Source organism: Dipodomys spectabilis, unplaced genomic scaffold (assembly GCF_019054845.1).
Source record: "Dipodomys spectabilis isolate Male_0828 unplaced genomic scaffold, ASM1905484v1 ptg000084l, whole genome shotgun sequence".
Taxonomy (NCBI): domain Eukaryota; kingdom Metazoa; phylum Chordata; class Mammalia; order Rodentia; family Heteromyidae; genus Dipodomys; species Dipodomys spectabilis.
This window is the reverse complement of record NW_024870761.1, coordinates 5002442-5011329: the sequence shown is the minus strand read 5'-3', so window position 1 is coordinate 5011329 and position 8888 is coordinate 5002442. Positions and strand designations below refer to the sequence as shown.

At 39.0% G+C, this 8888-nt stretch overlaps 1 pseudogene; it reads left to right on the top strand.

Annotated features, from left to right (window-relative positions):
* Nucleotides 1–662: 662 nt before the first annotated feature.
* On the top strand, nt 663–759 carry LOC122111036 (annotated as a pseudogene).
* The last annotated feature ends 8129 nt before the right edge of the window (nt 760–8888 follow it).

The window sequence follows — 8888 nt, the reverse complement described above, 5'->3', positions numbered from 1 at the left end:
CTGTGATTAAAACATTACCAATTTAAGGCCTAATAACAAGGAGAAACATATGGACTTCTCCTGGAGCCTCCTGAGTAGATAGGATTACAGGCATGAGCCATCAGCGCCTGGCTTAGTCTGAACAGTTCTGTCTGAACTGTTCATCACTTTATGATCCTTTGTAACTAAGATTAGTTTTGCTCCAATAAGACAATCTATGCTGTCAGGTTAAGATATTCTGGTAGGTCTGTTCTTACATGGAGCAAGAGTAAAGGGTCAGGCAGACATTTGTGCCAGTAAGACCTCATTTGAGAAATTTTAAGCTGCAGAAGTTTAGAAGTAGCTCTTAAGCAAGGCTTACTTTGAATCCATTAGCTCCACAAAGCTAAATCAGTTAAAAAATAAGTACTTGAAAATCCATCACCTTTGGACCTAGCTATGAAGGCTTCAAAGTATGATCAAATTTCAAATGAAAAAGACTTAAAAGAGTTATTGACAAAAAATTGCAAATGTGAGCAATTGAACAAACAATATAAGTTGTTTCCACCATACACAGAATTTTGCAGAAATAAGATGAATAGCAAATTTGGGAACAATATGTTTCCTGGTTGCAAATAGGCAACCAAGGATATATGCCTATCTTAAGTTTGCATCATTAACTATGTAAATTTAGAAGATACTACATGCTTCAGCAGCATGTCTACCTGAATTACAATACAGAGATTAACATGGCTTTTGCACAAGGATGATATGAAAATTTGTGAAGTATTCCATATTTTTCATTCTTCAGATGCAAGAAATGAAAAACAGTTATGAGAGTTCCGGGAAGATGGCGGAGTAGAAGCTGGAATCTGAACAAGCTCTCGCATAGAAAGCAGTTTTAGAGTTCCAGTGAACAGTCCTAAGCCAGAGAATCACACCAAGTGTGCCATCACAGGACAGAGAGTTAGACAAGAGAGGGGAAGAAAAGACAAGGAGACACATCTGAGCGCCTGCCAGCAGCCGCTGCGGCGGCGGCAGGGTTGCAGCGGCTACAGGGTTGCAGCGGCGACTGCAGCCGCGGCCATACCTGAGTGCTCACACAGAGAGTCCGGGACAAAGGAGCCAGACGCAGCGGGTGAGAGGATTCTACTCAACACCAGCAAGAACCGACAAGGAGCGGACATCTTCATCCTGCAGTTTGCAGACCAGAGATGACCCAGGATCCAAGACTCGGCGTGAGTAGAAGCCCCATGTCCTCACTCCTTCTCAGGGAGCAGAGGAGGGAAGGCCACCCCTCCCCCCCCAGCACCGGTGATCTCCATCTTGGATACCGACAAAGCTCGGAGGAGCTGCTAGCTCCAACTCAGGCCTTGGAATAAAACGAGTCATTTAACAGGTCACAAGAACTTAGCGGTGAAGTGACCTGACAGACTCAGCTCCATCCAGGGAAAAGTCACCCAGTTCAGGCACCAGCCATTGGAGTGGATTTCCTCACTGGGTAACCAGAGCCAGAGGCTGCCCCTCCCTCTAGCAGCCTCCACAATCAATTGAAAAACAGAAACCCTGAGAATGGCTCCAGGGTGGGCTCTGTGAATTTTTCACAAAATAGCCCCAGGGAAAAGCTACTGTTTGTTGAAAGGCCTCAACTCTACCAGAACCTAGCCTCATCACCCCTCTTTTGTGATTCTCAAAGCAGATCACCCTCCCGTTAAACTAACCTGGGAGAGGGATCTCAAAATCTTGGGTAAAGCAGAGCTTTTTTCTGCCTGTTCGAACAAACTGACTTAAGAAACCAATCAAGCCACAGGACCTCAATCTGACCAGAGACTCCAACAAGAGGCTGGTTACAGACAAAAGGGAGATACAGGATTCTTCCCACCCCTCCCAAAAAAATCAAAAAAAAAAATCAAAGAACTTTTTTTCTTCTTTTCTTTTTTCTTTTTTTTTGGTACCTTATAAATATAAAACATTTTTTTTCCTTTTCTAAAATTTTTATTAATCTTTAATTTTTGCCTTTTTTGAAAAAATAATTGTTTTCCAGTAACTTTTTTCCCTCTTATAATTTTTATTTTAGGAATACATGAATGTATGTTTTCCTTTCTTTTCTTTTCTTCTCTCTCTTTTTCTTTCTTTCTTAATTATCTTTTTGTTTTTTGTCTAGCTCTACTGAACTTCTGATCTTTTTTTTTCTCCCTTTCTTATCCTTTTCACCTTTTCCTTTCTTTTGTTCTTCTGTATGTGACTTAACTCTTGTCCTGCACATCCTGATAAACCCATAGTTAAATAGCAGACCCTATCCCCCATTGTGTACACACTTAATCCACAAATTTATTACTCAATCCAAAACCTCTGAGACTTAAATTCCTTAATAGCAGTACTACCTCTTTATACCTATATAATATTTTAAGCATTTTTTAAGTTTTTCACATCTCCTCTATCTCCCTCCTGTTTTCTCATTATATTCATATTCCTCTCTAAATAGATGGTCTTTCAATCTCCATAACTATATTAATTTTTACGTTTCTAATTTTTTTTCTGGTCTCTTTTCATTTCCCTTTCCCTTTCTTCTTTTTCTCTCCCTCTCTACTTACATCCTACCCAACCTATTTCCTGCATTGAGATTAGGACATAGTTAACTCTCCCTGTGCCTCCCCACACCAATCTATTCCTAATTTTTACCCACATCTCTCCCTAACCCTAAAAATTTCTGGTTTTCCAAATTCTTCTCTGCGGTTCGGAGCCCATTAACATATAGTTGTTTGATGTTGAATAGATGTATCTGTTGAACTAGATTGTATCTGTAGACTATTGACTGTATAAATGCAAACGTTGGTTGATGGTTGCCTTAAGATAGTGTTCTAGCACAAAACTGGTGCTATTTTCATCTCAAATAGGCAGAGTAAGCCGAAAAAACACAAGAAAAATGGCAAATCCGGGTATCTCAATTCCCAATCTTGATAATCAGGGGTCAGATCAGATAATGAACAATCCAGAGGAGAGTTCCCAAATAGCTCTACAAACACTGGTGGCAAACATGATAAATGAGAAGTTTGACAACTTACAAAGGACTCTGTATGAGCGTGATAGGGAGAGAGAGGAGGCATCCCAAAAGTTTATACAGGAATATCATAAGCGTGAGGAAGCTACTCAAAAACTGATACAGGATTTGCGTGAACAACTTGAGGATACTCAAAGAGAAAGGGAGGAATGGCGTGAGCAGGCTGAGAACACTCAAAGAGAACTACAGGAATCCCACGAACGGGAGGAAAGAGAACTGCAGGAATCCCACAAACAGGAGGAAGCTAATCAAAGAGTAATTCAGGAATTGAGAGACCAGGTAGAGAACACACAAAGATCACTAAAGGCATTCATGGAATCCATTAACAAAGAGCTGAAGGAAGTCAGGGAGACCACAAAGGGAATGCTGAAGGGAATCCAACAGAAGGAATGGGTGTCCAAAGAAACCATAACCAATCAACTAAGTGATTTGAGAACAAACACTGAACACCAAATTAAGGAAGTAAAGAAATTCATACAAGACCTAAAACAGAGCTTCAACAAAGAACTTGAAGCCATCAAAGCTGACCAATTAGAAGGAAAAGAGATAAAAAACAAAGTAGAGAGTCTTGACAGGTTAGACCATGCAGAAGATCGAATCTCAGGGATTGAAGACAGCCTAGATATTATAGAGAAAGAACATACAACCATCCAAGACAAGTCCAAGAAGTATGATAGATCTATTCAACACCTAGAAGACACCATCAGAAGGCCTAATCTAAGGATAATGGGTGTAGAGGAGCACCTAGAAATAGAAGTTAATGGTCTAGGAAATCTGTTTAACAGTATCCTAGCAGAGAACTTCCCAAACATACAAAAAGATAGGCCTATTCAGATACAAGAAGCTTTTAGAACCCCAAATAGACCAGACCAGAATAGGACATCCCACCGTCACATTATAATCCACACAGAATCAACTCAGACCAAGGAAAAGATCCTTAAAGCTGTCAAGGAGAAAAGGGTAATCACCTAAAAAGGGAAACCAATTAGAATCACCTCAGATTTCTCAGCAGAGACAATCAAAGCAAGAAGAGCCTGGAATGATGTATGCCATGCCCTAAAAACAAACAACTCTCAACCAAGAATACTGTACCCAGCTAAACTCTCCTTCATAACTGAAGGCCAAATAAAAACCTTCCATAGCAAAGAAAAATTGAAACAATACATCTCCACCAAACCAGCCCTACAAAAGATTCTTAAAGATGTCCTACACATAGAAAACCAACAAGACCGCAACAAAGGCCAAGAAACTGCACCCAAACTGAGAATCCAAGAACCATAGGAAGAACCCAGTTTTCGCAGCCCCCAAGAAGGTGGATAACATGGCAGGAACTCCCAAATACCTCTCAGTCCTATCTCTTAACGTTAACGGACTGAACTCTCCAATTAAGCGACATAGACTGTCTAGTTGGATTAAAAAGCAAGACCCTTCTATCTGCTGCCTGCAGGAGTCACATCTTGCCCGTAAAAACAAACACATTTTCAATGTTAAAGGCTGGAACAAAATCTACCAAGCAAACGGCCCCCATAAACAGGCGGGAGTTGCAATCTTAATATCAGATAAAATAGACTTCAAATTAAAATTCGTGAGAAGAGATAAAGAAGGTCGCTACATACTAATTAAAGGATCTCTCCTTCAGGAGGATATTACAATTCTAAATATCTATTCGCCAAACAATGGAGCACCCAAATTTATCAAAGAAACACTACTTTCCCTCAAATCCCATATAGATCCAAAGACATTAATTGTTGGGGATTTTAACACACCACTCTCTCCACTAGATAGATCAACTCGGCAAAAACTCAACAGAGAAACCACAGATCTAAGCAGCTGCATAGATCAACTAGACTTAACAGACATCTACCGAACATTTCACCCAGCAGCATCAGAATACACGTTTTTCTCAGCAGCACATGGAACGTTTTCTAAAATAGACCACATTTTAGGCCACAAAGCAAACTTGTCTAAATTCAGAAACATTGAAGTTATACCTTACATTCTCTCTGAACACAAGGGAATAAAATTAGAACTCAACACCAAAAGCCACCAAAGAAAGTCCGATATCACATGGAGGCTGAACAACACACTGCTGAATCAAGAGTGGGTCATGGAAGAGATTAGAAAGGAAATTCAAATGTTCATGCTATTCAACAAAAATGAACACACAAATTACCAGCTCCTCTAGGACACAGCAAAGGCAGTACTAGGAGGCAAGTTTATAGCTCTGAGCTCCTACATCAACAAATTGGAGAGATCTGAAACTAACAATTTAATGACACATCTAAACCTCCTTGAAAAAGAGGAGCAAGATAAACCCCAATCCAGTAGACGGAAAGAAATAATCAAAATTAAATCAGAATTAAATGAATTAGAATCCAAAAAAACTATAGAAAGAATCAACAAAACAAAGAGTTGGTTCTTCGAAAAACTTAACAAAGTTGACAGACCCTTAGCAAATCTTATCAGAAGAAGCAGAGAACACACCCAAATTAATAAACTCAGAGATGAGAATGGAAACAACACCACGGAAACAACCAAGATTCAGAACATTATAAGGGAATACTTCTCAAAACTTTATGCTAATAAGTTTGAGAACTTGACAGAAATGGACCTTTTCCTAGCAAATATTGACATGCCAAAACTAAACTAAGATGAGTTAAACCAGCTTAACAGGCCCATATCAAGCATTGAAATAGAAACAGCAATAAGAGACCTCCCAGCTAAGAAAAGTCCAGGACCAAATGGTTTTACAGCGGAATTTTACAAGGCCTTCAAAGCAGAGCTCACACCAATACTCCTCCAACTCGTCAATGAAATTGAAAGAGAAAGCTCACTACCGAACACATTCTATGAAGCCATCATAACCCTCATCCCAAAACCAGGCAGGGACTCATCAAAGAAAGAGAACTATAGACCCATTTCTTTGATGAACATTGATGCAAAACTTCTCAACAAAATTTTGGCCAATCGACTTCAACAATTCATCCAAAAAATTATACACCACGATCAAACAGGATTCATTTCAGGGATGCAAAGCTGGTTCAATATACCCAAATCAATTAATATTATTCATCATATCAACAGGAGCAAGAATAAGAACCACATGGTTATCTCAATAGATGCAGAAAAAGCATTCGACAAGATCCAACACCCCTTTATGATGAAGGTGTTGGAAAAATTAGGAATCCATGGAACATTCCTCAATACAATAAAGGCTGTATATGACAAACCTACAGCCAGCATTATACTCAATGGTGAAAAACTAAAGCCATTTCCTCTTAACTCAGGAACAAGACAAGGATGCCCACTCTCTCCACTTCTCTTCAGTCTAGTATTAGAATGCCTCGCTACAGCAATAAGACAAGATGCAGACATAAAGGGGATCCAAATAGGGAAAGAAGAAATAAAACTCTCCCTCTTTGCAGATGACATGATCTTGTATTTAAAGAATTCCATAGACTCCACTCCCAAATTATTCAAGCTGATTCAAAACTTTGGCACAGTAGCAGGTTATAAAATTAACCCCCCAAAATCAATGGCTTTTCTGTATGCCAACAATGAGAAAAGTGTGGCTGAAATTAGGAAAGCAACTCCATTTGTAATAGCCCCACAAAAAATAAAATACCTAGGAATTAACTTAACTAAAGAAGTGAAGGACCTCTATGATGAAAACTTTAAAATCTTGAAAAAGGAAATCAACACAGAACTTAAAAAATGGCAAAACCTCCATGCTCCTGCATTGGAAAGATTAACATCATGAAAATGGCAATACTTCCCAAGGCTATCTACAAATTCAACGCAATACCTATCCAAATTCCAACCTCATTCTTCAAGGAAATAGAAGAGGCAATCCAAAAATTCATATGGAACAATAAAAGACCCCGAATTGCAAAAACGCTCCTGAATGGAAAGAACACTGTTGGAGGAATATCAATACCAAACTTCAAACTCTACTATAAAGCCATAGTAATCAAAAGAGCTTGGTATTGGCATAAGAACAGACTTCAGGACCAATGGAATAGAATTGAAAACCCAGAAATGAACCCACAGACCTATAGCCATCTAATCTTCGATAAGGGAGCTAAAACAATAGAATGGAAGAAAGACAACCTCTTCAGTAAATGGTGCTGGCAAAACTGGTTAACTACATGTAGAAAACTTAAGCTAGATCCTTATATATCACCGTGCACCAGAATCAACTCCAAATGGATCAAAGATCTTGAACTCAAAGCAGACACTCTGAAAACATTACAGGATGGAATAGGAGAAACCCTGGGTCTCCTTGGCTCAGGCCGAAATTTTCTGAATAGAGACCTGGAAACACAACAAATCAAAGAAAGGTTGGACAAATGGGATTGCATAAAGTTGCAGAGCTTCTGCAGGGCAAATGACATAGCTAACAAGATCAATAGAAAGCCCACGGATTGGGAGAAGATCTTTACTAGCCATACAACGGACAAGGGTCTCATATCTAAAACATACTTGGAACTCAAAAAATTGAACCCCCCAACAACAAATCCTCAAAGAAACAACTGCCCAATAAATAAGTGGGCGAAAGACTTAAAGAGAAACTTCTCTGAAGAAGAAAGAAGGATGGCCAATAGACACATGAAGAAATGTTCAACATCCCTAGCCATAAAAGAAATGCAAATCAAAACAACATTGAGATATCACCTCACTCCAGTTAGAACGGCAAAAATCAAGAACTCTAATAACAACAGATGCTAGAGGGGATGTGGACAGAAAGGAACCTTACTTCATTGTTGGTGGGAATGTAAACTTGTTCAACCACTTTGGAAAGCAGTATGGAGGTTCCTCAAAAGACTTCACATAGAGCTACCCTATGACCCAGCAATCCCACTTTTGGGCATTTACCCTAATGTTTACAAACAAGACCACACTAAAGCTACCAGCACAACTATGTTTATTGCAGCATTATTTATCATAGCAAAGATATGGAACCAACCCAGATGCCCCTCAGTAGATGAATGGATCAAGAAAATGTGGTATATATACACAATGGAATTCTATGCCTCCATCAGAAAGAATGACATTGCCCCATTTGTTAGGAAATGGAAAAACTTGGAAAAAATTATATTAAGTGAAGTAAGCCAGGCCCAAAGAAACGTAGGTCCCATGGTTTCCCTTATTTGTAATATCTAGTATATGTATGAGTCAAGCGGAAAAGGTCAGATAATGTGATGTCAGGAAAATGAACCCTTAGATGTGTATTTTAATGTTTTTTTCTTTCTTGCATGTGTTTCTAACACATTTATAAGATTATCTCTTTGTTGCTTTGTATGTCCCTCCCCCACAGTATAACCCCTGGTTCCACTATATTTGATGTCAGTATAACTTGTGGAGGAGATGGGGAAAAACCAGTTGTTTAAGGATACAGGTGGACCTGTTGCAACAATGAGAAGTACAAGTTGTCATGTCCAAAACGAGCTTTACAACGTTGGTGCGGGGGGGGGGGGGAGGAGAAGGATTGGGATTGGGGGGGGGCGGGGAGGCTGGGAAGGGATGTGAAGGGTAAACAAAGGAGGAGGCTGCAATGCTTGGTAAGAAATGTACTCATTATCCTGCCCATGTAACTGTAACTCCTCTGTACAGTATGTTCACAAATAAAATTAAATTAAATTTAAAAAACAAAGAAAAACAGTTATGAAAAAGTTGATTACAAATATACAAGTGTAATAATACATATAATTCATAGAAATAAAAGTTTGACATGAGTGAATTCAATCTTCACCTTTTTAGAAAGGCCTTTATATAGCATAACCTTTATAAAACTTTTGAAATAAGATAACATTGTCATTTTATCCCAAAGAAATAAAATTCTATAAGGACCTAGGAATTAAAGGAATCT